Source organism: Carassius carassius, chromosome 45, assembly GCF_963082965.1.
Source record: "Carassius carassius chromosome 45, fCarCar2.1, whole genome shotgun sequence".
Classification (NCBI taxonomy): Eukaryota; Metazoa; Chordata; class Actinopteri; order Cypriniformes; family Cyprinidae; genus Carassius; species Carassius carassius.
The window spans coordinates 3,860,799-3,869,049 of NC_081799.1; the positions used below are offsets into that span (position 1 = coordinate 3,860,799).

The 8,251-nt window shown below is 36.5% G+C and overlaps 1 protein-coding gene across 1 annotated transcript in view; it reads right to left on the reverse strand.

Annotated features, from left to right (window-relative positions):
• Positions 1 to 3,941, reverse strand: part of LOC132127207 (CDC42 small effector protein 2) — a 33,246-nt gene extending 29,305 nt beyond the window's left edge. The window contains exon 1 of the mRNA XM_059538957.1: positions 3,721 to 3,941. The gene's annotated coding sequence lies outside the window, so the exon portion shown is untranslated. The remainder of the gene's footprint in view (positions 1 to 3,720) is intronic.
• Positions 3,942 to 8,251: the final 4,310 nt, after the last annotated feature.

The following is an 8,251-nucleotide window of genomic DNA, read 5'->3' on the forward strand; positions in this document are numbered from 1 at the left end:
CAGGGCCAGATTTATTAAATAGGGCAAATTAGCATGAGACCACAATCCCATAAAAGCCCTGATGAGTGGTTGTTCTGTGGCTACTGGCAATGAGCAAATACAGAATCCAGATGCAGATCATTTCCATGATGACCAAACACAATCAACCAAGAGCTTTCATTGAAATACTCTCCTCAAATCAATTCTGCAAGTAAATCTCGACCGTTCTGTAGTGTCTGAATCTTTCTGTAAAAAGTATCAGGGTTGTATTGCAACCATGTAGTCCTGCAGAGGTGTTTAGATGAAGGTGGTTTCCTTTCTTTCTGCCCAGCTGTGATATGAGTGTCTGCTGACTAAACTACTTTCCTGCCTGCATGTCTCACATGTCACGCCGCAGGGCAAAGACGATCCTGCCTCCCCCGCTGCACTTTGACCAAAGGGATGCTTACAAAATACATAGTGACTGTACATTCTGATCTGCTGATCTCACAATAAACACTTAAAGGAGCGAATGCAAATGCAGCAGCCATCAGACAAGCCTGAGGCTCCTGTTATCTGACTGACTAGATGTACGACAGTCCAGGAGTCATTTCTTTAAAAGCACTTTACAGTTTTCTTTTGTTTTTGTTTTGTTATAAAAAGGGTTTGTTTTTTTAATGAAACTTCTTGATTCGACCTAATGCAAGTGACTTTTTTTTTTTAAATGTCACATTCTTCTACAAAATGAGAAAATGATCAGAAGTACACAAATAAAGTTAAATAAATAAATTTAAAAAAATGACATGTATGAGCAAACTATTTTGTTATACCGGAAAATTAAAATTAGTTGCTCAATCCACACAACAAAATTAGTTATTTCAAAGTTTGATACAATTTGTTGCTTTTTGTTTGTTTTACATTTTGTTTGTTGTTTTATGTTTTTGTTTGTTTTTCTTAGCTTTGTGTTGTTTTATATCGTTTTTTTGTTTTGCTTTTTGCTTTGTGTGTTGCATTTTTGTGCTTTGTGTTGTTTCACTGTATGTTGTTCAGTTTTTCTTTGATTTGTGTTGTTGTATATGGTTTTGTTTTACTTTTTTTGTGCTTTGTGTTATTTTGTAGTTTTCTCAAATTGCAGACCTTTGGAGGGTCTTGAAGGTTTTAAAGGAATGCATGCTTGACTTAAAGAGCTACATTTTGTTACTTAGTTTCACAAAAGAAATTGACAGTTGCACTCTCAGAAAAAAAGGTACAAAAGTTGTCACTGTAGTGGTACCTTTTTAAAAGGCACAACTTTGTACCTAAAGAGTTCATGTTGGTTATTTAAAGGTACATATTAGTACCTAAAGTGTACATCTTAGTACTTAAAAGGTACAAAAGTGTACCTTTTGAAAAGGTACTGCCCCAGTGACAGCTTTTGTACCTTTTTTTCTGAGAGTGTGTGGTTAAGTGATTTTCATGATGGTAAAAATGGCCAAATGAATGCTGCCTTCACATGGTATGAGTTTCCTAGTCTGAAATTGGACATGAACTGCCTTGTATTTATACACCTAGGAGCCGAATATCTAGATAGTACTGTGAATGTTTATATTGTTACCAATGAATGGGATGCTACATTTTATTTAAAATCTGTTGGATTTTGAATAAATATCTTCAAATCTATAAATTTTGGCTTTAATAAAGTTTCCCAAAGAAACAAGCAAGCATGGCTGTCCACCATGATGTCTGTTCTTTCCAACAATAAAGCACTTGAACACGACAAAGTCATGATTACATCTTCAGATGTGGGAAGTAGGAAGTTTCCGAAGGCAATCATAAGACCTCTCTTTAAAACTGCAGTGATCTTTTAATTGGAGGTGATGTTTTTTTTTTCATTCTAGACTACTACTACTTTTACTTTACTAGCAGTCCATCAGTGTATAACTTTAGCTCTCAGTTTTGTATTAATGCATTAATCATGTGGTTCTACGGTCTAAATTGACTAAAAAAAACTCAATTATTAAATGTAAAATTGTTATTCATTATTAATAGGTTTATTCAAAAAAGTAATCCTAGTAAACAGATCTGCAATCTGAAATATCACCATAATACCACAAGATTAATATGTGCACGCTTCAGAGCAGATCAGGAGGCAGCAGCGTGACTTTGATTTTGTACAGTTCAGTTCTCTCTTCTGCAAACTGCATCGCAGACAGACAGGCCTGACCTACATCTACATCTGCAGAGTGAAGAAACTATCCTGTCTCTGAATGCTATTTATATCGTATGTAAATTGCATGCAAAAAAATATTAGTTTATCACAATACACAGACATTTTTGGACCGTCATCAGTGGAGAAAGATGATATTTGCAGTCAGATGTGTATATAGTTACAGTGTCATGAGGAAAAGACATTGTATAGTAATACTGTCAAACGTTTAAAAAAAAAAAAAAATTCTTTACATAATAAATGTGTGTATATATATATATATATATATATATATATATGTGTATAAATGTGTATATATATATATAATATATAATTAGAAATTTGAATATAATTAGAATATAAATATATGCATGTCAATAGGTGTAAATATTTTCAAAATATATGCTGTATGTGTGTGCTTTTATATATACATAAATGTTTTCACTTTAATTTGAGTTAAGTTTTAGTAATTTTGTTATGTTTTTTTTTCTTTTTTTAAAAATACAAACGTTTATATAATTTTAGTAATCGTTTTTATTTATTTGGTTTTGATTATTTTAGTACTTCAAATTAAACTAAACAAACATAAGAAATGTTGGCAGCTTGCGGAAATAAAATGTGTATTATTTAATATTTGATTTGATATTAGTTGATGTTTCTTTAGTTTCTTGTAACATTTTTTTCATGGTTTTAGTTTTAGCTCACGATAATCAGCCTGCCCATAATTGTAGCAGTTCTCTGTAACAAACCAGAATTAATTATCAGAGAGAAGTCTGTTAAATCAAGATTTTGATTAAAAATCATTTGGTCAAAAACATGGGTAAAATAAGTAGCTAATATGCAAAGCTGGGTACATGATTAAAAACAAAAAATCTCAATATGATATAATTTAATTAGTGAATAGTAACACAGCAGTAAATAAGACAAGTATTAATAATAATTCTTCTAAGTCATATATCAACTATTGGCTGTTTATAGTTGCCGAGCAACAACACTTTTGCGCATTAATACGAAATGCGCGTTCACACTGTGCGCTTTACGAACCGGTTCATCCAATCCGAATAAAGAACCGGAACTAGTGTTTAATTAATTCTATTTCACACGGGCGTGTGTGCAGTGCAATGCAAAGACTTTCACATTTCCATGACAATAAGTGACTCGTCTGATCTTGCCTTGTTAATAAAGACAAGTCAAACAGAATGAATATGAAGTACTTCCTAAAATGTGCTGCTATTCAACAGTTTGCTCAGCATTTCTGTGAGTCTGCTGTGCCATAATGCACTGAGATTCTATAGATCACGATGTTCTCAAGCAGAAAACAGAGGATACACAACACACTGACGTTATGTCTTCATATATCACCTCGGAATATGACCAGGATCGTGTAGACTACTAAATCTGCTGCATTACCATCGTATGAAACCAGTTACAATTATACAAAAGAAAAAAGGAAAAAAGTGGTTTCTACTTACGTGGACTGATTCGGCTAATACACGAGTTTACTGAGACGTGTCATGCGGTGCATGAGTGTGGGCAGCAGTATTCATGTGAGTGATGTAAATGAAGAGCTGTCTTACCGTCGGATGCTCAGCTGATCGATGCGGGAAACGAAGCACCTGCGCGAGGCGTCAGATCAGACGAGCCTCCGCCGAAACAAACCCTCACTTAAACCAGCTTTGAGCTTTACACCTTCATCTGTGATCTGCCTTTGTGTCTTTTCTGGTTGTGAATGACAGCAGCGCTGGAGAAGGAGAGGAAACCCTTGAATGAGGAGGAACACTCCCACTGTGAGGACAAAAAAACTAACAAACAGCGCCACCTGTGCGTCAACACAGGACAATACAACATGATCATACTGCCCTCGTGCTCTGTGTCCAGATATATGGGGGTAAATTGATGCCAAAAACATTGAAAATGAACAGACTAAGTGTCACAAATAGATATTACAACTTGTAAAAACAAAACACAATCTACAAATAGATAAAAAAAAATCCGCAAACAATGGTGTTGGACTAACATGGTAACTACAACCCATTATTTACCTAAATTGATCTGAATCATTAAAGGAATAGTTTACCCAAAAATGAAAATTCACATCATCCAAGATGTAGATGAGTTTTTTTTTTTTTAAATCAGATTTGGAGAAATGTAGCATTACATCACCCTCTCAGCAATGAATGTGAATGGGTGCCATCAGACTGAGAGTCCAAACAGCTGATAAAAACATCACAATAATCCACAGCACTCCAGTCCATCAATTAATGTTTTGTTAAGGAAACACATACATGAATGAGGCATATTAACTTTAAACTGTGGCTTCTGGTCTTAATAATGAGTTGTTTCTTACAAACGCAGCTTTTGTCTTCTCCAGATGTTAGCTGATAGACTGGAGTGATGTGGATTACTTGTGGATAATAGTGATGTTGTTATCAGCTGTTTGGACTCTCATTCTGATGGCACCCATTCACTGCAGAGCATCCACTGGTGAGACACTGATGCAATGCTACATTTCTCTGGGATGTCCTAAGGGTGACATTTTCAGAATAAACAATTCCTTTAAAATCCAGAAGAAGTGTTATTGAAGCTTCAGCTCGGTTTGTCAGGCACCATTCTGTTATATGAGCAATTTGACCCCAGCAATAAACTGTGTACTCCTTAAAGGGTTAGTTCACCCAGAAAGCAAAATTATGTCATTAATAACTTACCCTCATGTCGTTCCAAACCCGTAAGACCTCCGTTCATCTTCAGAACACAGTTTAAGATATTTTAGATTTAGTCCGAGAGCTCTCAGTCCCTCCATTGAAGCTGTGTGTATGGTATACTGTCCATGTCCAGAAAGGTAAGAAAAACATCATCAAAGTAGTCCATGTGACATCAGAGGGTCAGTTAGAATTTTATGAAGCATCGAAAATACATTTTGGTCCAAAAATAGCAAAAACGACGACTTTATTCATCATTGTCTTCTCTTCCGTGTCTGTTGTAGAGAGAGTTCAAAACAAAGCAGTCTGGATATCCGGTTCACGAACTAATCATTCAGTTCACCAAATCGAACTGAATCATTTTAAACGGTTTGCATCTCTAATACGCATTAATCCACAAATGACTTAAGCTGTTAACTTTTTTAATGTTTCTGACACTCCCTCTGAGTTCAAACAAACCAATATCCCGGAGTAATTCATTTACTCAAACAGTACACTGACTGAACTGCTGTGAAGAGAGAACTGAAGATGAACACCGAGCCCAGACAGATAATGACTCATTCACGAGTCAAGAACCGGTTGCATCGGTTTTCGGATCACCAGTAGTTCTTTCCGACAGTTTTAATGCGTATTAGAGATGCGAACAGTTTAAAACGATTCAGTTCGATTTGGTGAACTGAATGATTTGTTCGCGAACCGGATATCCAGCTGCTTTGATTTGAACTCTCTCTACAACAGACACGGAAGAGAAGACAATGATGAATAAAGTCGTCGTTTTTGCTATTTTTGGACCAAAATGTATTTTCGATGCTTCAAAAAATTCTAACTGACCCTCTGATGTCACATGGACTACTTTGATGATGTTTTTATTACCTTTCTGGACATGGATAGTATACCGTACACACAGCTTCAATGGAGGGACTGAGAGCTCTCTGACTAAATCTAAAATATATTAAACTGTGTTCAGAAGATAAACGGAGGTCTTACGGGTGTGGATCAACATGAGGGTAAGTTATTAATTACATAATTTTGCTATTTGGGTGAACTAACCCTTTAATCAACACAAATGATTCAAAACAGAAGTTTGAGAAAATACTTCTTTGTTCTGAATTAGTGAAATGTAGTTTGAAATAGTTAGATCATTAGATCAACACACACAAGTTTCTCTCTCTGTCTTTTAAATTTATTAATTGAAAGATTATCATAAACCTGGTATTTATGTGCCATTAAGGAGTGAAAAGTCAAGTCAAGTCACCTTTATTTATATAGCGCTTTAAACAAAATACATTGCGTCAAAGCAACTGAACAACATTCATTAGGAAAACAGTGTGTCAATAATGCAAAATGATAGTTAAAGGCAGTTCATCATTGGATTCAGTTATGTCATCTCTGTTCAGTTAAATACTGTCTGTGCATTTATTTGCAATCAAGTCAACGATATCGTTGTAGATGAAGTGACCCCAACTAAGCAAGCCAGAGGCGACAGCGGCAAGGAACTGAAACTCCATCGGTGAAGGAATGGAGAAAAAAAACCTTGGGAGAAACCAGGCTCAGTTGGGGGGCCAGTTCTCCTCTGACCAGACGAAACCAGTAGTTCAATTCCAGGCTGCAGCAAAGTCAGATTGTGCAGAAGAATCATCTGTTTCCTGTGGTCTTGTCCTGGTGCTCCTCTGAGACAAGGTCTTTACAGGGGATCTGTATCTGGGTCTCTAGTTGTCCTGGTCTCCGCTGTCTTTCAGGGATGTAGAGGTCCTTTCTAGGTGCTGATCCACCATCTGGTCTGGATACGTACTGGATCCGGGTGACTGCAGTGACCCTCTGATCTGGATACAGACTGGATCTGGTGGCTACGGTGACCTCGGAACAAGAGAGAAACAGACAAATATTAGCGTAGATGCCATTCTTCTAATGATGTAGCAAGTACATAGGGTGTTATGGGAAGTGTTTCCGGTTCTGGTTTACCTAATTAATGCAGCCTAAAAATCCTTTAACGGATTTGGATATTAAAAGCATATTAGTATGTTATGTGTAAGCCAGGTTAAAGAGATGGGTCTTTAATCTAGATTTAAACTGCAAGAGTGTGTCTGCCTCCCGAACAATGTTAGGTAGGTTATTCCAGAGTTTAGGCGCCAAATAGGAAAAGGATCTGCCGCCCGCAGTTGATTTTGATATTCTAGGTATTATGAAATTGCCTGAGATTTGAGAACGTAGCGGATGTAGAGGATTATAATGTAAAAGAAGCTCATTCAAATACTGAGGTGCTAAACCATTCAGGGCTTTAGAAGTAATACGCAATATTTTAAAATCTATACAATGTTTGATAGGGAGCCAGTGCAGTGTTGACAGGACCGGGCTAATATGGTCATACTTCCTGGTTCTAGAACTCTTGCTGCTGCATTTTGGACTAGCTGTAGTTTGTTTACTAAGCGTGCAGAACAACCACCCAATAAAGCATTACAATAATCTAACCTTGAGGTCATAAATGCATGGATTAACATTCCTGCATATTACATTGAGAGCATAGGCCGTAATTTAGATTTATTTTTGAGATGGAAAAATGCAGTTTTACAAATGCTAGAAATGTGGCTTTCTAAGGAAATATTGCGATCAAATAGCACACCTAGGTTCCTAACTGATGACGAAGAATTGAGAGAGCAGCCATCAAGTCTTAGACAGTGTTCTTCAGAGTTTTTAGGTCCTATAATTAACACCTCTGTTTTTCAGGATTTAGCAGTAAGAAATTACTCGTCATCCAGTTTTTTATATCGACTATGCAATCCATTAGTTTTTCAAATTGGTGTGTTTCACCGGGTCACGAAGAAATATAGAGCTGAGTATCATCAGCATAACAGTAAAAGCTAACACCATGTTTCCTGATGATATCTCCCAAGGGTAACATATAAAGCGTGAAGAGTAGCGGCCCTAGTACTGAGCCTTGAGGTACTCCATACTGCACTTGTGATTGATATGATACCTCTTCATTCACTGCTACGAACTGATGGCGGTCATATAAGTACGATTTAAACCATGCTAATGCACTTCCATTAATGCTAACAAAGTGTTCATGTCCATGCAAAAGAATGTTGTGGTCAATAGTGTCAAACGCAGCTCTAAGATCCAATAAAACTAATAGAGAGGTACAACCACGATCAGATGATAAGAGCAGGTCATTTGTAACTCTAAGGAGAGCAGTCTCAGTACTATGACACGGTCTAAATCCTCACATATACCATTTTTCTCTAAGAAGGAATATAATTGTGAGGATACCACCTTTACTACAGTAGTATCTTGGAGAGAGAAGGGAGATTCGAGATTGGTCTATAATTAACTAGTTCTTTGGGGTCAAGTTGTGGTTTTTTGATGAGAGGCTTAATAACAGCCAGTTTGAAGGTTTTGGGGACATATCCTA